Below are 20,896 nucleotides of genomic sequence, written 5' to 3'. Positions count from 1 at the left end.
GACCGGCAAGGGAACTTGCTGTTCCAACAGGACAATGCACGTCCGCATGTATCCCGTGCCACCCAACGTGCTCTAGAAGGTGTAAGTCAACTACCCTGGCCAGCAAGATCTCCGGATCTGTCCCCCTTTGAGCATGTTTGGGACTGGATGAAGCGTCGTCTCACGCGGTCTGCACGTCCAGCACGAACGCTGGTCCAACTGAGGCGCCAGGTGGAAATGGCATGGCAAGCCGTTCCACAGGACTACATCCAGCATCTCTACGATCGTCTCCATGGGAGAATAGCAGCCTGCATTGCTGCGAAAGGTGGATATACACTGTACTAGTGCCGACATTGTGCATGCTCTGTTGCCTGTGTCTATGTGCCTGTGGTTCTGTCAGTGTGATCATGTGATGTATCTGACCCCAGGAATGTGTCAATAAAGTTTCCCCTTCCTGGGACAATGAATTCACGGTGTTCTTATTTCAATTTCCAGGAGTGTATTATATTCTAACTTAGAATATTTTTAAGAATCCTTCAGCAAATAAATGTTAAAGATAGTGGAGTGTAATTTTGTGGATCTGTTCTATTACCCTTCATTGCATATATGCATCATCTGTGTTTTTTTTTTCCAGTTGTGCTGGCGTAAGCTGTCGCCAGCACATCAGGTGGCAAAGAGGTTGCGAGAAGATCGATAGAAGCCAAAGACACACTCGCAAGAAACGCGCCGCCAACGCCCTCCCAGCCGCCAGTATTTAGATCGCCGCCACAGACCAGAAGGCCCAGTCAGTTCCTGTCTGTCACTCAGTGAGTCACCGAGTCGTCAGTCACAGCCCAGCCGCAGCCAGTCGCAGGCAGCACACAGCGACCACAGTAGTGTACATAGCAGACTTGTACGTCAGCAGCAGTGAAGCTAACGTGGACGATTGCGGAAGAGCTTGTACCACAACAACTAGCTTAAGTTAAGTAATTTCTTATTCTTATGAATAAAGAATCCAGTTAATACATGTGTGCAGTTGTGTTATACAAAGAGGATACCGGCCACCTAACAACATCCTGTCCTTGCTTCCCGTAGTACAAGCCTACAGTGGCAAAGAGACGACACAAAACCAGTTGCTTGGGACTCTGCACAGGTCGCGCGATTCGCAATAGCCGAAAGCTAAGTAAGGGGCAAATGCCGAGGAGCGTTGTCTGCAAAACTGGACCGGGGTACCACCCGGAACTGGCGACTTACGTGTTTCTGACTCTTTCAGTTGCTTCTCAATGCCATGGGTGCATATTTCTGTGCGTTCGTACGAGAATCCGTGAGATATTAAACCGATAACATGTCAGTACTATCCTCCTGCGTGAGTGATTTTCCTTGAGTGCGGAATCTGAGGCTTCAGCTTATAATGTTCCCCCAAGTGTTAGCGGATTTCGTGACTGTGTGTTTTCGCACAGTAGCGCTGAGACGGTCTTATCGCTGAAAAAAAAAAAAAAAAAAGACACTGTGATTACAACGAAAGTAATATTTCTGTAATCACATTATTTATTTAAATTAAGCGAACAAGGACTCGCAACCTTTTGTTCTCTCTCTTCCTGGTCAGCCATTGTTGGCACAGTAAAAAAAATTGTTGGTTTGTCAATGTTATGTAGAGATTTTGTTATTTATGCTCATTTTGCATAATAATATCTATTTAATTTCATTTTGTTTGTTATTACGACTAATCATACCTTTTTTCCTCAGCTTTTTTCATGAATTTGATAATTAAACGTGGCTTACTTTGGGTGGGGATGTCTGTTACTGAATGATCGCGTATTAACGGCACCAATCAGTGTAATACGTTTGGTTTGCTTTCAGAATCGAACCTGCATTTAAAGTTTCACTTTTCACAAAACGAAGTCCGATAGCTTTTAGGCGTAAATCACGTCCCAAAATTATATTCGCCAACAGACAACCCCAGTAGAGGAGCCTGGCTAAAAACTATGAATCATGATGGTGGTAATTAAATTCCAATTACAATATTTGAAAAATATTTTACATGGTTTTTCAAGTACGTAATTTTTCTTGATTTAATTGAAGATTCTATTAGCCAGAGATCATTATAATATGATTCAGATTTGCATTTGAGTTCAAACATTTTAAAAGCCAGAATAATATAAAACTAAATAATAATTTAAAACATAAAAAAATCACCATTAGAAGCTTCCCTTTAGCTGTCTTCTATTGCCACTCCAGACTGGTGGGATTGTCTTTTCCCATTGATTGTGATCTCCAAATAACAACGTTATGACGAGTCATATCGCCAGATACACGAAAAGTTGAGTTGTCGGAGAAAAACTTTCGGCAAAAAATTACTGTTTCAGTCAGTCTTGGCTAGCTTGTCCAACACAAACTTTCCCCGCTGAGCTTTCTCCATAGTCTATAGAGCCTTAAGCAGCTGCACCCTGCAAGCATAAAGATCCAATCTCGTATGCAAGGCTTTGTGCATTCCCGATCGTGGCATTTCCAATTCCCTGGCCGGTGTACATACTGATTGCGTGGGGCTCATCGCAATGGCCTGCCGCAACTTGTTCATGATGATGTCTGTGACAGTTGAGCTACACGCCACCTGTTTGTGGCAAACACCAGCTGTTTCCATAAATAGCTAATTTATTTAATTATTTATTTTATCGTATGGCTAGGGCCCCCCGTCGGGCGGACCGTTCGCCGGGTGCCGGTCTTTCAATTTGACGCCACTTCGGCGACCTGCAGTCGATGAGGATGATAGGATGATTATGAGGACAGCACAACACCCAGTCCTTGGGCGGAGAAAATTCCTCGACCCAGCCGGGAATCGAACCCGGACCCAGAGGATTTACAATCCGTCACGCTAACCATTCAGCTACCGGGGGCGGACAAATAGCTAATGCCAAGCCCGAATAATTGGTCGGGACATATAGTTGATACGTCGAGCTTGGCAGTGGATCCGCCTTCTTCAGTGAGGATGTTCTGTGGGAATCTCAGAGTAGCGAACTGCAGGATTGCAGATAGGTGGTGCTCGATGGGAATGTGGATTGGCCGCAGGGGCGATTACTCTGTGTACCGGATGGCACAGTAGTTAATGCACCCGCGTAGTAAACGAGTGATCCCAGATTCGAATTCTGGCCCGGTACACATTCTCGCTCGTCGCCGCCGATACCGCGGAATCTTCCGCTGAAGCTAACAACAGTGATCTCCTTCAGTTTACATACTTGTAGTTTTATTACAGTGAAATACATCTCTTGTGCTATATCAGGGCTTAACAACTGGCCGGTTTTGAGCGCGAGTACTCGCGTCTGCTCAGGCACGTGCTCGCGAGCAGCTGCAAGGTCGTGGAGTAGGGAGGGAGGGGAAATGCGCGCGCACGTTTGAATAGGGCCGCAGCGTGCCTATTGAATTCGCGCCGACTGTGTAACGTTTAAAGTACTACGATCAGCTCTTAACAGTCACTTCGCTGGTTAAGAATCATGTGAAGTCGCCGTTGTGTAACCCCAACCATGCTTTCGCAGTTCAACCCCCATTGGGGGGAATTGTATCTGTTTACAGAAAAAGATGGTGTTGCAAAATGTTTAGTATGTCACAAAACGCTGAATTCTTTTACGAAATTTAATTTGCAGCGACATTATATGTCGTACCACGCGAAAGACTACGGACGTGGAAAATGTGATTGACCAGATCGTGCACAGGAAGTTATTAAACTTAAAAGGAAGCTATCCGAAGAAGATCTGGACGACGAAGAAAAATCAACTGAGGCAGCTCTCAGAGTGGGTTACAAAACCGCTTTGCTTTTAGCAAAATCCCTGCGCCCCTTAACTGATGGCGATTTAATAAAGGAATGTTTGGTAGTAGCAGCGGAACATTTGTGTCCATCTCAATTTGAACAGTTTCGGATTGTGCCATTATCTAACATGACCATTATGCGTCGCATACAGGACATGGCAGACGACGTCCAGAGCCAGCTTGCAAATATCTGTAAAGATTTTATGGCGTATTCTCTAGCTCTGGACGAAAGTGTTGATATCACTGGAACAGCGCAGCTTGCCATATTTATTAGAGGTGTTAATAGAGATCTTCAGGTGAGGGAGGAGCTCCTCGAAGTAGTAGCCATGAAGAACACTACAACCGGAGGTGATATTTTAAGTAGTGTTGAAGAAAGTGTTGAAAATATAGATGGTAGAGGCATTATGTGGCACTTGTACATTCTCCTTTATTTGTTTCATTTGTCGCAGTAATAATTCGTGAGTGATATCCCTGCAGGTGGCCGCGGATTTACATCGACTAGCTGCAGCTGTTGTGTGCCCCACGTGACTCTCCCCACTCTCCGCTCTAGTCCTGTAGTGGGGGTAGCGTGCTCGCGCTGCTCCGTGCTCGCGCCTTGCTGCTCACAGCTTGCTCCGCGAGCACGCATGTTGTGAAGCCCTGTGCTATATGGTATCAATACTTTTCAGAAATATTTAATAAATATTTTTTCTTAATAAACCTTGACTGTTATTAACAAATTTTTATCAAATATCAACGTCACTGAGAAATGTAGATGTAAGGCAGCTGTCTTCCTGTAAAGGCAGATTAGATTAGATTAGTAGCCGGCATCTCGCCACTGAAGCTACTGTTATTCCTGCAAGTAATCTGGCTCTTTCGCCATGTATAATCCGGCACAAACGTTCAGAGAAGCGTTCGCAGTTCTAAGGACGAAGCGGAAAATAGGTGTCCGGATTCTGTCGTGGACTTAGGAGTTCGGACTTGACATTAACACTGCCTGGCGCGACATTCAATAAATTTCAGAGACACGCCCGGCAATCTGCAACGCCTTTTCCGCCGGGGAGGCGGTGGGGAGCGGAAAAGGTTTGCCAACGCAACACAACAACAGCAAAATTATGCTCGGCCTTCCGTAGCGACGCGGTTACCGAACAAAGCGCCCCCTTCACGGGTCCCGTTCCACAGCCTTGTCTGAAGCGAGTTATTTTTAGCAGCGCAAGGTCATCCTTCTCTGCACGTACTGGAATTCCAGTACTTTACTTTTTCTGGAGCCGCGCGTGCGCTAAGGTCGCAGCTTCGAATCCTGCCTCGGGCATGGATGTGTGTGATGTCCTTAGGTTAGTTAGGTTTAAGTAGTTCTAAGTTCTAGGGGACTGATGACCTCAGCAGTTAAGTCCCATAGTGGTCAGAGCCATTTGAACCATTTGAACTTTACTTTCGACGTAATTCACGATTAACATAATTGCGACCGGAAGTCACGGAGGTGGTACCCGACCGTGTTGAAAAATATGTGTAGTCTAGAATGAGATTTTCACTTTGCAGCGGAATGTGCGCTGATATGAACTTCCTGCTCTTGCCCGCGAAAGGCAAATCTCCCGAGTTCGAGTCTTGGTCCGGCACACAGTTTTAATCTGTCAGGATGTTTGATGTGTAGTCTGTTAAATGCTGAATACGTCGCTGGGGGTAGAGTCATTGAATGCATGTAAGCTGACTTAATTATTTCTCGTTTATGCGTTTCGGACATCGCTGTCATGAAATACCGTCGAAGAACATGTTGCACATGGATACAAAAGTTACGTGTTGCTGAACAGAACTTACATCTACTTATGCTCGTTAGCACTATAACAAGTAATTTTTGTGTCTATGTACAACATGATCTTCCAAGATATCTGATGATGGCAATGTCAGAAACGTGTAACTGATAATACAGCTTGAATGCAGTCAGTGGCTTTATTCGCAGCGACCTATTCAGAGTTTTCCAGACTGCACATATGTACACTAAAGCGCCACTGAAACAGGTATAGGCATGCGTATTCAAATACAGAGAAATCTAAACAGGCAGAATACGGCTCTGCAGTCGGCAAGGCCTATATAAGACAATAAGTGTCTCGCGCAGTTGTTAGATCGGTTACTGCTGCTACAACGGCAGGTTATCAAGATTTAAGTGAGTTTGAACGTGGCGTTATATGCGGTGCGCGACCGATGGGACGCAGCATCTTCGAGGTAGCGATCAAGTGCGGATTTTCCCGTACGACCATTTCACGAATGTACCGTGAATATCAGGAATCCGGTAAAACATCAAATCTCCGACATCCCTGCGGCAGGAAAAAGTTCCTGCAAGAACGCGACCAAAGACGACTGAAGAGAATCGTTGAATGTGACGGAAGTGCAGTGCTGCAGATGTCAATGCTGCGCCATCAAAGAGTGTCAGCCTGCGAACCATTCAACGAAACATCATCGATATGGGCTTTCGGAGCCGAAGGCCCACTCTTGTGCCGTTGATGACTGCACGACACAGAGCTTTACGCCTCACCTGGGCCTGACAACACCGACAATGCCTGTTGATGACAGGAAACATGTTGCCTGGTCGAACGAGTCTCGTTTCAAATCGTATCGAGCGGACGGACGTGTACGGGTATGGAGAGAAGCTCATGAAACCATGGATCCTGCATGTCAGCAGCGGACTGTTCAAGCTGGTGGAGGCTCTGTAATGGTGTGGGGCGTGTGCAGTTGGAGTGATATGGGACCCCTGATACGTCTAGATACGATTCTGACTGGTGACACGTACGTAAGCGTCCTGAGGCGTAGCGCCGTATACCGATCCTTCCTTGGAGGCGGTTAAGTGGGAGATGTGTCTCAGAGCTGGAGGGTGACAGATGGTGACGTGAGACTGGACGCGCACGTAGTTTATGTATCAGCCGATAGAGGGCAATATTGGATAGGGGGACTGTGACTTTAGTTTCGATTGTGCCCACTAGAGTGCACTAAAGTAATAGAATGTTTTTCGTAAACTTTTCTAGTATTTTCATAAAGCGTTATTATGTCTTTTTGTGTATGTAAGGCGCTATAAATGTGTTTTAGCAGTATGAATGATGCGTGAGTGTGGTTTAAGGTTAATATGAAGATAATTGTTTAACGAGCTATGTTATAGGATTTAGTGTGGGAACATTTCGAAGAAGTATGGATATGGACAAAGGGGTTTTTTGTAGAACATATTTTTAAAGTAAGTTTATGGTAAAGGGAAAGTTAATTCAGATATAAATACCAATTGTAAATAACTTTACGCATAAGCGAACTTCAGCATATTAGATAATTACGTGGGTAAAAAGTGAAGTCGTTAGATTTACTATTTTGCGATTGGTTATTGATGAAAAGCGCGGATTGACGTGGGAGAATGTTGTTTTGCTATTGGCTGTTGAGTAAACTGACCAACGGTAAAGCAATATTCTTCGCGCGCCTTTCTCTGCTGATAGAGAAGACTTAGAGTATTCTAAAGAAGAGTCGGAGCCTAGCCATGAAACAGTTCGGAAGTGTGTAGTAGTAGTTCCGATGGAAATAATAAGTTGCCGGATCTAGCAGTGTTTCTTACTTCAAAAGTGTGGTAAAGTGACGGCATAACTATTCCGAAGGGCGTGTAAAAATTTCGGAATTTTTGAGTGAATTTTGTGACGAGAAAAGACATATATTCCGCGTTGCGTATTGAGCAGGTCGGTGGCTAAAAACTGTGACTGCATTTCGTACCGACAGACTTAATATTTGGCGAGCATTATCAATCAAAAACAATGTTTTTTGTAGCTATTACGTTTTCGGGAAATGAAACACCATAAACCTGCTAACGTGAGTCAAAGGGATTGTGAGTGACTGTGTTAAGACTAGCACGGGCTTGGCAGTGATACTTGTTCACCTAAGTTTCAGAATATGCTAATTGAGGACAAAATTTCCAACCTTGCATTTCGTGTGAAAATTTTCTCCCGAAATGTAGATTAGTGACTTTAATTGCAGCCTCGTTCACGTCGAAGTACAGTAGGTTTCACTCGGCTTCCCTACTGATGATATGCTGAGACAATGTTCACAGCTAGGTGCTGGTACGTCGTAAAGGGACGGAAAGAACCGCGCTGCCGCAGTCCGGTCTGATCACCTACATCTATCCATATCCATTGTGCATTCCGACGGACTTGGGCAATTCCAGAGCGACAATGTGACACCCCACACGTGCAGAATTGCTAAAGATTGTCTCCAGGAACACATTTATGAGTTTTAACACTTCCGCTGGCCACCAAACTCCCCAGACATGAACATTACTGAGCATATCTGGGATGCCTTGCAACGTGCTGTTCAGAAGATATCTCCACCCCTTCGTACTCTTACGGATTTGTGGACAGCCCTGCAGGATTCATGGTGTCAGTTCTCTCCAGCACTACTTCAGACATTAGCCGAGTCCATGCCACGTCGTGTTGTGGCACTTCTGTCTGCTCGCGGGGGCCCTACACAATATCAGCCATGTGTACCAGTTTCTTTGGCTCTTCAGTGCATTTCTGACTGCAGGTTTTTCCAGTGACGAAATCTTCTCGGGTGATCAGCCAAGTGGTGGCGTCATCCTGTCGCAACGTTTCAGAGACTTCTTCAAGCGAAGATGATGGGTAGGAAACTCATTGAAAAGTTGCGACTCAGCTGATCATCCGATAAGATTATTTTCATCATTACACGTATGTAATTCACGATATCGGCGTGTCCCGATAAAGGAAAATTACCTAGTTACTTTCAGAGTCGATATAATTTTATTAATCCTCCGCTCTCAACATTCCAAGTTCGATAACGGGCACTCTTATCGATACCTAATGGACTGCTTCCAACTAAATGCTCTACTTCTTCCCAAATCACATTTTTGCAACAGCACGGAGCACGTTGGAGGAGTCGGAAGTAACTGGGCCAGAGAATAAAAATAATTTTAAACAGACAACACGATTCAGTAAGTGGTAAGAAATGCGAATATAGTAGAGGTAACGAGTAAGACCAAGTAATTATCGGTAGCGCAAATAATTACTTAAAGTCATTTTCCAGAAAAAACATGTTATCATACTGTTAACCATCGAATACCGACGAGCAGTAATCAAGAAAATGACAATACAGTTCAAAGAACTTATAAAGCTTCAAATGGGAGAAGGCGTCTAACATTTGAGGACTGTTTGTGCCAAATGAGGAATGTGATTAGAATTTTTGATTTACATTCTTTACTTGAACTGTATGGTACAAAGCTCCTGAAACAACGTGCAAGACGTGGTTAAAATGAATAGGTTCTAATATAGATTAATTGGATGTACATGTTACCAATAGTTTCTCACATCACGCATTCGCAGAATTTACGCTTCAAACACCATTAGAAAAATCAGTTGAAGTTATGACAATTAACCATGACCAAATCCGAATACAAAATGTTTACATCAACAGGGCCCATCTGAATGTAGAATTTTAGCGGTAAAGCGCAGTGTTGCAAAATTACGAAACAAACTTATGAATAATAAAATCCGTGAGACACAGGTATGAGAATTGGATATGGTGAATGAGAAACAGTTCGTAATGACTTGTAACAGAATTACATCGTACTCGCCCAGAAGAGCTTCTTTTCAGTCAAAAATTAAAACTTTAAATCTACAGTTCAGAATATCACACATGGGACGGCCTAAGAGCTTACACAAAAAAAAAAATAAATAAATAAATAAATAAATAAATAAATAAAATAAAATAAAATAAAAACCAGAGCAGATAAACATGACCAATTATCAGGACAAGTACCAACTTAACCAAAATGGATCATGTGAAACAATTATGTATAACAGGTATAATTTTACTCAGTGTGGCAGCTACAGGCTGAAATTATTGAACTATATGAAAAAAACGTAAATTAGTTACAAACTACGGCGTGCACACACTTTATTCAACACGTAGATGTCACTACAGATATTCGGATCTACGTTATGACATGTTCTATATGCCTGCCATCATTGGCGATGATGTGGAGCAGACGAATAGCGAAATTCTGCATAACTCGCTGAAGTGTCGGAACATCGATGCTGTCGATGAACTCCTGAATGTCTGTTTATAGGTCAGCAATAGTTTTCGTGCTACTGCTGCACATCTGGTCTTTAATGTAGCCCTGCAAAAAGGAGTCGCATGTGTTTAGATCCGTAGAATATGGCGGCCAATCGAGACCTGTGCCAGTGGCCTCTGGATAACCCACAGCCAGAATGCGGTCTCCAAAGTGCTCCTCCAGAACATCAACCACTCTCTTGCTTCGATGGGGTCGAGCGCCATCTTGTCGAAATCAGGGTCTCTTTGGATAATGGGGATGAAATCATCTTCCAAAGCCTTCACGTGCAGTTCGGTAGTCACCGTGCCATCAAGGAATACCGATTATTTCGTGACTGGACACTGCACACCACACAGCTACCAGATGAGGCTGCAGAGACTTCTCTATCGCTAAACACGGATTGTCAGTCCCCCAAAAGCGCAAATTTTGATTATTGACAAACCCATACAAATGGAGGTGGGCTTCGTCTCTAAACTGAACCATGCATGCGCATACTAATTCCCATAATGCCCCGCACCCAATCGTGCACTTTGAACGTCCTAACGCAAACTGTTCAGAAGTTATAACGATTTTATTTCACGTAGTTCAATAATCGTCACCATGCACAAAAGCCAGTGAACAAATATTCTAACGATCCAGTGCCTGCAAGAACATTAAATGGCTCTTGAATACAAATAAGACTAACTGGGCACGGACAGCATACTATATCATACACGTACAATCTACTCATGATAATGATTCTATGTGTTGCTAGCAGTATAATAAATTTCATTAATACATTTGCCACTCACATAGGTTTGCGTATCACATAACTTACAGAGCCTATAAAACAAGGTGAAAATCAAATGAAGCCGATTTTAGTAGTGAAACGTTGATAAATAATCACCAATGATCGACATACCTGACACAGGACGTAACAACTGCTCTGCAGAAGCATTAAACAGCGTAAAAGAATATGAATAAAACATAACCACGCCCTACAAGCAAATAGCGCGAGTGCTAACTGGACGATGCCCCTGAAACGGGAAACGGCAGCTGCACACCAGCGTACTACTGACAGACATCAAACAAGAAAACAACACACTAAGACAGATGAGGCCACTTGCTACGCATCAAATAACAGAATTACCATACGTCATAACAAACATGGATATGGTGCAGTTTAACGGAGATTTATACATAGAAATCATGGGATTACTGAAGAATGGGATAAAATCCGTCGGCATTGACCAATGACGTCAGGAGTTACCACAGATGATGTACTGCACAGATTTAGCAGCAAATACGAACGTTGAGAAAGAAAGGAATGCGGGACAGAGAAAACATATGGTAGACAAATATCACGTACATTAATATTTCGATCGTAATGTAAGTATATCGCATCTTTGAATCGTAGTATCTTCTTCAAATGATCTAAATATATCAACTGACAAATGGGATACTATTCTAAACTGAAAGATAGAAAAACTAGCATGGTGTACCTTAGTTGACGTACAAGAGTTGTATCGCGAACTTCAGCTGATCTGTATAGGTGAACTGCAGTATGGGATACAAATTTAACGTATGTCGATATTTTCGCCTTCGCTAATAATAGTAACAGGAAGAATCAATACGAAAATAAGTGGGATACAGAAGTACTAAGGTAAGACGACGTAAAATTGAAGTTCTCTAACGCTATAGATACAGCAATAAGGAATAGCTCAGTAGGCAGTACAGTTGAAGAGGAATGGACATCTCTAAAAAGGGGCATCACAGATGTTGGGAAGGAAGACATAGGTAAAAAGAAGGTAACTACGAAGAAACCATGGGTAACAGAAGAAATACTTCAATTGATCGTTGAGAGGAGGAAGTACATAATTTTCCGGGAAACTCAGCAATTGAGATGTACAACTCTCTGAGGAATGACATAAATAGGAAGTGCAGGGAAGCTAAGACAAAACGGCTGCAGGAAAAATGCGAAGACACCGGAAAAGAAATTATGGTCGGAAGGACAGACTCAGCATACAGGAAAGACAAAACAACCTTCGGTGACATTAAAAGCAAGGGTGATAACATTAAGAGCGCAACGGGAATTCCACTCTTAAATGCAGACGAGAGAGCAGATAGGTGGAAACAATACACTGAAAGCCTCTAAGAGGGGGAAGATTTGTCTGATGTGATAGAAGAAGATACAGGAGACGACTTATAAGAGATAGGGAATCCAGTATTAGAATCAGAATCTAAAAGAGCTTTGGAGGACTTAAGATGAAATAAGGCAGAAGGAATAGATAACGTTCCATCAGAATTTTTAAAATCATTTGGGGGGAAAGTGGCATAAAACGACTATTCACGTTGGTGTGTAGAATGTATCAGCCTCGCGACATACCATCTGACTTTCGGAAAAGCATCATCCACACAATTCAGAAGACGGCAAGACCTGACAAGGGCGAGAATTATCGCACAATCAGCTTAACAGCTCATGCATCCAAGTTGTTTAGAAGAGTAATATAGACAAGAATGGAAAAGAAAATTAAGGATGCGCTAGATGACGATCATTTTGGCTTTAGGAAAGGTAAAGGCATGAGAGAGGCAATTCTGACGTTGCAGTTAATAATGGAAGCAAGAGTAAAGGAAAATCAAGACACGGTCATAGGATTTGTCGACCTGGAAAAAGCGTTCGACAGTGTAAAACGGTGCAAGATGTTCGACATTCTGAGGAAAGTAGGGGTAAGCTATAGGCAGAGACTGGTCATATACAATATGTACAACAACCAAGAGGGAATAATAAGAGTCGACGACCAAGAACGATGTGCTCGTATTAAAAAGGATGTAAGACAAGGGTGTAGCCTTTCGCCCTAATGTTCAATCTGTACAAATAGGAAGCAATGATGGAAATAAAAGAAAGGTTCAGGAGTGGAATTGAAATACAAGGTGAAAGGATATCAATGATACGATTCGCTGATGACATTGCTATCCTAAGTGAAAGTGAAGAAGAATTAAATGATCTGCTGAACGGAATGAACAGTCTAATGAGTACACAGTATGAGTTGAGAGTAAATCGGAGAAAGACGAAGGTAATGAGAAGTAGTAGAAATGAGAACAGCAACGAACGTAACATCAGGGTTGATGGTGACAAAGTAGATGAAGTTAATTCTGCTACCTAGGCAGTAAAATAACCAATGACGGACGAAGCAAGGAGGGCATCAAAAGCAGACTAATTAGGGCAAAAAGGGCATTCCTGGCCAAGAGAAGTCTACTAATATCAAATATCGGCCTTAATTTGAGGAAGACATTACCGAGAACGTACGTCTGGAGTATAGCATTGTATGGTAGTGAAACATGGACTGTGGGGGAACTGGAACAGAAGAGAGTCGAAACACTTGTGATGTGGTGCTACGCGCGAATGTCGAAAATTAGGTGGACTGATATGGTAAGGAATGAGGAGGTTCTGCGCAGAATCGGAGAAGAAAGGAATATGTGGAAAACACTGATAAGGAGAAGGGACAGGATGATAGGACATCTGCCAAGACATGAGGGAATGACTTCCATGGTACTAGAGGGAGCTGTAGATGAAAAAAAAAAAACTGTAGAGGAAGACAGAGATTGGAATACATCCAGCAAATAATTGAGGATGTAGGTTTCAAGTGCTACTCTGAGATGAAGAGGTTGGCAGAGGAGAAGAATTCCTGGCGGGCCGCATCAAACCAGTCAGAAGACTGATGCCAAAAAAGAAGAAGAAAAAAGGACTAGTATCGTATTCTTCAGTCAACCTATGCAGATCAACTGGAGTACGAGACACAAATTTTACGGGAGTTAATTTCTTCGCCTCCGCTACTACTAACATTCTATTCTTTAGTTAATACTAGTGCTAGCGAAGGCGAAGAGACCGATATATGAGAAATTTGTATCCCATACTTCAGTTGAGCTACGTATTTAGGACAACTGAAGTATGGGATACAATTTTTTTCTAATAGTATCGACTAAAATTCATCTTAGTACCTGTAGTACGAGCGACGACGAGAAAACCTACAACAATCAAATTTGTTGACCTATGTAGGTCAACTGAAGAATATGATACTAGTACTAGTGAAGGTGAAAAATAGCGACAAGTGTAAAATTTGTATTCTGCACTGCAGTTGACAAACCCAGCTTCAAGTCTTCTATGTTCATAAGAATAGATAAATGCATACCTGAAAATGAAAATCAAAAAGCAAACATTGTCCAGAATATGTTAGACTCACTAAGAATGAAAATAAGTACCGAATGAATTGGAACGAACAAATGATTTAAATTAATACAAATCATACACAATGTCTATCTCTGTCTTTTATAAAAGACATATATTTATTTCAATTTACAATGATTACGCCTCACCACAAAGGATGACCGATATATTATCCATGGCTCGAAAATAAAGACATTAATAACTAGGAGTAAATTATGACGTCATTGTTCAAAGTCGACGGATTTATCCCATTCTTCAGTTGACCCGAAACCAGTTACCGATGGACACACACACACATCAAACAAATGAGCACCAAAAACTAGTCACCATAGCTAATCACTTAGTACCCTTAACCTGACATTCAGGCCGGCCGTTGTGGCCGAGCGGTTCTAAGCGCTTCAGTCCGGGACCATGCTGCTGCTACGGTCGCAGGTTCAAATCCTGTCTCGGGCATAGATTTGTGTGATGTCCTTAGGTTAGTTAGGTATAAGTAGTTCTAAGTCTAGGCGACTGATGTCCTCAGATGTTAAATCCCATAGTGCTTGGAGCCATTTTGAATCTGGCATTTTTATTCTTTACACAGCCACACAATGACACACAATGTGTACAGCAGAAGAGTATATCACAACTTAAACAGGCACACACTGCGGCCAGATAGCACAAAGTGCATGTAACCAAGACGGTGGCAATAACAAATGGTCAGATAACACTAAACCCGACACTTACCATTAACATTTACGCCGTTTTGAGAAAACAAGATAATTCCACGCTGCGGTTACCGCCGCAACGGTGCTAGGTGCAAGACTGGTTGGAACCGGATCGCTGACTGACAGCAACGAACGCGAGACCAGACTGCGACTTCCTCCGTACTCAGCCGTGTGCGCAACCAGGGAAACACTCCTGGCCAGTGCGGCTCACCAACACTAGAGAGCGCCCCCAGTCAGTCAGATCAGATGTCTTCGCAGCCCAGGCAGCACTCAGCCTTAAATCGGAGGGCGACCGTCCACCGGTCCGCCAACTCGCGGGACGGCGTGGTCTCGCTCCCTAGCAACGGGCCGAGGCGTCCAAAGCAGGGCCGCAGCTATCGATAACTGATGTGCGCGACAGAAAAGTTGAGCACGCACGGCTCAATTTTCACGCATGTAATGTTGGTTCTGATGTAAGAATCAAAGTAAACTTCGTCTGAACAGTCTGTTAAGGCCTAACAGAACCGACCGACCGCCGTGTCTTCCTCAGATCAAAGGCATCATTGTATGCAGACGTGGAGGGGCATCTCATCAGCACAACGCTCTTCCGGCCGTTGTCTATTTTTGTGACGAGGGCTGCTATCACCCCATCAAGTAGCTCCTCAATTGGCTGAGTGCACCCGACTTGTCAACAGCGCTCGGCAGACCAGACGGTCACCCATCCAAGTCCTAGCCAAGCCCGACAGCACTTAACTTGGGTGAGCTGATGGGAACCGTTGTTACCACTGCGGCAAGGCCGTTGCTTTCTGACACAAGAAAACACTCTCTGTAGTAACATCCACAGTCAGAAAACTGCTGTGAAATGATTCGCAGACAGCGCTTTTAAACTGAACGAATGTGGGAAGAACGACTCCTTAAACACATCTGTATGCACTGCAATCATTACTGTATTGAGGATCTGTCGACACCTAGGCTGAACATGTGGAGCGTACCTTGTCAGGGGAAATTTTTTGATAACGGGGATACGGTACGTAGAATATTCAAAATGAAATACATATATTCACCATAAATCCATATTTGTGATGGGTGATCGGAAACTTTTTACCTGTTTTGTAAAATGTCATAATCAAATTAGTGTAAGCCCTCCACTACGTTTTTCTCTAGGAAATTAGCTCCCACTCCATAGATATTATACGTGTTACCAAATCTATGTACCCACAAACTGTCATCCATCGTAAACCCAGACGATAACTTTTGACTACAAAAAAAGCACTCCGTCTTCAGGCCACGAGTGGCCTACCGGGACCATCCGACCGCCGTGTCATCATCGGTAGAGGATGCGGATAGGAGGGACGTCGGATCAGCACACCGCTCTCCCGGTCCTAAGATGGTATTCTTGACCGAAGCCGCTACTATTCGGTGAAGTAGCTCCTCAATTGGCATCACGAGGCTGAGTGCACACCGAAAAATAGCAACAGCGCATGGCGGCCTGGATGGTCACCCATCCAAACCTTTGACTAAACAGAACCTAATTTGAATTAGGTTCCGTTTAATCAGAGGTAACTGATCCAAACACAACTTGTCTTGACATTAAACTCACAACTGAAGCAACACAGTTATCTGGCCCTAATCAAACTTTCCACTTACCTCAAGTCTTGACAACATTGTTCCAGATTTCTCGGATGCACAACAGCAAACAACAGACAGGCAGCGGCCAAGCTAGATATCTACGAGGGCTGTCCAGAAAGTAAGTTACGATCGGTCGCGAAATGGAAACGACTATGAAAAGCCGATAAAGCTTTGCAAAGATGTGTTGGGCAGTGTGTCTAGTATGACTCTAGGTAGAATTATGTCGCTCTTTTCATTCCTGAGCTCTTAGTAAGCGCGTAAAGATGTTATAGAAAATAGTGTCTCCCGCCAAGTACGTGGGCCTGGTGAGAATTTTCCCCTGAAGCTATGCACCCAACATTACATAACTGTCGTGCGGTTTCTTCTTCAAGACAATTCTCAGCCTCATTCTGCAGGGGCCAGGAAGATGTTCCTGCATCGTTTCAATTGGAAATGTTTGGTTACCCACAATACAGCCCGTAATTGTCCCCCACTGAGTTTCGTCTCTGCTCAAACGAACCGCTGGCTATGAAGACAACATTCTGGCAGAGACAACGAGCTTTAGGCCAGCGTAGAGAATTGGCGGAAAGCACTGGCGGCTGCCTTCTATGATGAGGGTACTGGAAAGTTGGTACAACGCTACGACGAATGTCTGAGTCAGAACGGCGACTACGTAGAGAAGTAGCTGAAAGGTGTAGCTAACTGTTACAAATGAAACATTTCTGATTTTCACTGTGATTTTCATTTCGCGATCAATCGTAACTTACTTTCTGGACAGCCCTCGCATTTTTAATTTCCAAACAGTATTCAAACTATTGCATACCATATGGTGCAATGAGGTAATGCGTAATAATAAAACCTTTAAACAGTGAGATTGTGGGCGTAACTATTCCTATTAAATTATATTCCAACACAACGATTTTAGAATTACGTATGTATTCAAAAAGACAGGATAAAATTTTGTGTGAAGTTCACACATAAAATTGGTCTGAACAGTACTTTGCTTAGCAGAATGAACAATGATTTGAAAAAGGTACAATGTTAACAGAGAATTCCTATGAAAACCAAACAGCTTAATCAGTTGACATGTTAATGCTTGACTCAGGGAAATGGGGTGGTTTTTCTCTCAGTTCTGAGCAAGTTAACTATCTGACAATAATCATTCCGACAATCTAGCTGCGCAGTCATACTTCAAACTTCTTCTCTTGAAAAATAGTAACATATTCAAAATTTACATTCTTTCTGCACTTCCAACATATACATCATATTCATCCTTGCTGTCCTTTACAACAAATCTTTCTGCATCTCAACAGATACAACCACAAGACAACGCAGCGCTACTGATTACGTCACTCTCCTACCTCATTTCAAGACTGCGCAGAGCAAAGACTGTACCACAACAAGACCAAAGATTGTTTAACAATAACATAACCTGCTCTCTCTCTCTCTCTCTCTCTCTCTCTCTCTCTGGTGTGTACATTGATAACCTACAAAAATCAAAATGACATGCCCACGTTATAAGGTTTACAGTCTTATGTTAAATGTTTTACAAAGTAGCACACGCGTAACAATTACAAACTGGGTATATCTCTTGAGGAGCATAACTCACCATGCACAAACTGATCCAATATTTGAGAATGACATCAGTTAGCGACTTCAAGGAAACTTAACATATTATTTCAAACTTTCAAAAAACTTTTTCTCACTGATACCTCCGCAAAATGACGAAAGTTGAAAAGTTTACCGCTTGCTACGTTTTCGTTGTTGATGCAATAAAACTTCAGCGTCACACATAACGTTTTAGTTTATTACTATTTACTGCTAACTCTATTCGCGACGCATTAAGCAGTCACTATCCACATATACCACTAAATGTACCTGCAAGATATATCATTGTACAACGTAGAGTTTGGGAGATAGGCTAGGTGGAGCTAAAGCCACGCGTGGAGTAAAAATCCGCATCACGTTTTTGAATTTGCCATTGTTCCAGGAGCTGACGATCATGTGCCGCGTTTTTCTTACTATGTCTTGTTGTTCCATGAAATTTCGTCCCTGCAGGCTGCTTCAGAGGTGAGAAAATAGGTTCGTCCGTTTTTACTACTTACAGACAACTTTTCTGGTCTTTTACTTGAACATTGTACAATGAATTGTTTAAAAGGAAAAATCAACAAATTACTCGTCTACACTACTGCATTTAAGCTTCACTTTCGCGTGGAAATAATTGTTCTGTTTGTTTCCCAAAATCGACAATGACGACGCATTTGTCACAAAATGGCGAAATGGGGCAAATTGCTCAGCTCCCCAGCTCCAACAGCGTGACTAAAATTCTTCATAATAAGAACCACAAAAGATGACGTTCAACAAAAATTCTGTGAGATTATGTCAACCTGAAGATAGATTTCCGCTGTCTGAAATGAAGATGTAGGGAAAACTATACCGCAAAGCACTGAAATCTGTGCTTCTAAGGTCGACACCCAACAAAGAACGAATGGAAGAATAATGCGTGGGAAAACAACAAATGGTTCAAATGGCTCTGAGCACTATGGGACTCAACTGCTGTGGTCATCAGTCCCCTAGAACTTAGAACTACTTAAACCTAACTAACCTAAAGACATCACACACATCCATGCCCGAGGCAGGATTCGAACCTGCGACCGCAGCAGTCGCACGGTTCCGGACTGCGCGCCTAGAACCGCGAGACCACCGCGGCCGGCCGGAAAACAACAGCTTCCTACTGAGAAGCAAAGGGATTCCAAAGAAAGAAAAGAGTGTACCCTAGAAACAAAACGACGTACGCTAGATTTCATTATATCAATGCCAAAAAACAAGAAAGCATCTCAGACACCAGTTGATTTTTCTTGAAAATCAGATTCAGTCTTCCCATACCACAACAATAGGTCAGATATAGGTATTTACTTACTATTTTGCGAAGAAGTGTCCGAAGAAGAAGAAGAAGAGCCTGGGACTTCAAGTGAGGATCAGAGGGCGTAACAAAGTCAATCCCAAGTGCCTATTTTTCTGCAATGAGCAGCTTCACCAAAAGCAAAGCTGTACCAAAATAAGAGTCTTCATGATGTCACCGAATGAATGATTGAAAAGTGAAATAAAAGGCTACTATTGTGAACAGCATATACAGAACAGCTCGCGCACACCAAAATTACTTAGCCTCAGTAACAGTACCCTTTCGTGTTACCCTAATAAGCCTTCTTTCGTGAAGAAGAAAGTAAAGTTAATTTATAAATATTATAAGCATTATTGTCAGATTCACGCGACATTTCAATTCAATATTGTGTTGGGTAATTTGGCTACAATACAACAATGTTACAAAGAGTTATTTCAAGTGTTTTTATTACGCAGTCATCCATTTTTATCCTGGTTTGTCTCACATGGGGCATAGACCCCGCACTGCTGGGCTTTCCCCCATTTTGTGGGATAAAACACCGCAATTTGTGTTTTAGATTAATTGTTAATTTCTCTGTAATTAATAATCAGACATAGCTGGAATTGGGACGAGTTCGGGTAATAAGCCAACCTATGACTTCAGTTTGAAATCGTGGGAAAATCTACCCCTCACTGACCACAAATTAGAAAAACTGAAAATTGCAAAAGTTTGAGATGCGTCAGAACTCGCTTTTGCTTAAAACTGAGTGCAAATTATCTAGATTATACTCGCTTACATGCACAACGTCAAATATTTAACACATTAAGTCAACTGTAAAATAATCAGAAGTTTAAAATTGTTGTATACATGCGTGTTCGATTCTTTTAAGAATCGAGGAATTACTGGTTACGGTTGCTTACAGACTTTTATCCAGGAGGCTAGAGAGTGTAAATCACATTCAGTCCCTAGTAGGCCTACACATTTTTGGGCAATGAGTAGCTTGACGAAATGTAAAACTGCTCAAAAATAAGAGTCTTCATGGCTTCACCGAATGAATGATTACAAAATGAAATGAAAACTTACTATTGTGAACAACACATTCAAAAACCGCTCGCACACATCCGCCAATACTGCTCAGCGCACGGCAAAAACACATCGCCGAAGTGTGTGCACGAAGCACTCTTATGCAATTTCCGAGAACTCGCTCACCTTGAAACTCGGCAGTTCATGGCTGTCACGCCTCGTAACTCTGGCACGGTGGCTGCCAGCCATTCTGAGACCATTACTCCCGAGTGTCTCAGACATCAGTCTACACCCCCATCCCTCTCCATGCCGTCATCAACATTAGTGTCCCATTAAGCTATAGAAAAAAAATTATTTTCTTTGACTTCTGTTATTTTTGATAAAATGAGAGATAGATGATGTTTAATCCTTGCAGCTGTTTTATTAAACAATGAACTAACGAATCAATCATACAATTCGTACTGCTCATTTCTAACAACCATTTTATCTACACTGAGGTGACAAAAGTCATGGAATGACGATATGTACGAGGGTTGGAACTTTAATTTAGTTTAGTTTTAGTTACGTCATGTTGCGTGCATCATTTTCACGATTATTTTATCGACATGATGCGGAACAAGTCAGATTGCAAGATACACACACACACACACACACACACACACACACACACA

Source organism: Schistocerca nitens, chromosome 10 (assembly GCF_023898315.1).
Source record: "Schistocerca nitens isolate TAMUIC-IGC-003100 chromosome 10, iqSchNite1.1, whole genome shotgun sequence".
Lineage (NCBI taxonomy): Eukaryota > Metazoa > Arthropoda > Insecta > Orthoptera > Acrididae > Schistocerca > Schistocerca nitens.
Note: the sequence above shows the minus strand (reverse complement) of the source record.